General features: G+C 39.1%; 1 non-coding gene across 1 annotated transcript; it reads left to right on the forward strand.

Annotated features, from left to right (window-relative positions):
• Trnaa-agc (transfer RNA alanine (anticodon AGC)) lies at positions 1-73 on the forward strand. The gene has a single exon. It is a non-coding gene; the product is annotated as a tRNA-Ala (tRNA).
• The last annotated feature ends 446 nt before the right edge of the window (positions 74-519 follow it).

Below are 519 nucleotides of genomic sequence, written 5' to 3' on the forward strand. Positions count from 1 at the left end.
TTGTGGCTCAGTGGTAGAGCGCTTGCCTAGCATGCGCGAGGCCCTGGGTTCAATCCCCAGCACCACATAAAAATAAATAAAATAAAGGCATTATGGGCTGGGGATGTGGCTCAAGTGGTAGCGTGCTCGCCTGGCATGCGTGCAGCCCGGATTGATCCTCAGCACCACATACAGACAAAGATGTTGTGTCCGCCGAGAATTAAACAATATATATTAAAAAAAATTCTCTCTCTCTCTTTAAAAAAAAATTATAGAATAAAGGCATTGTGTCCAACTACAACTAAAAAATAAATATTAAAAAAAATAAATTCTAAGAAAGGATAAAGAATGTTAGACATCAAAATATCAACAGAAATAAAAAGCACCTTGATAGGTCCATTACTAGACAGGGCACAGATGAGGAGAGAATCTCTGAGCTTGAGCATATCTCAACAGAAACCTCCAAAAGTGAAATCAAACAGAAAAAGGACCAAAAAAGAATATTCAAGAACCACAGGGTAACAACCAAGGTGTAGCAGG

This window comes from Ictidomys tridecemlineatus, chromosome 3, assembly GCF_052094955.1.
Source record: "Ictidomys tridecemlineatus isolate mIctTri1 chromosome 3, mIctTri1.hap1, whole genome shotgun sequence".
NCBI classification, from domain to species: Eukaryota; Metazoa; Chordata; class Mammalia; order Rodentia; family Sciuridae; genus Ictidomys; species Ictidomys tridecemlineatus.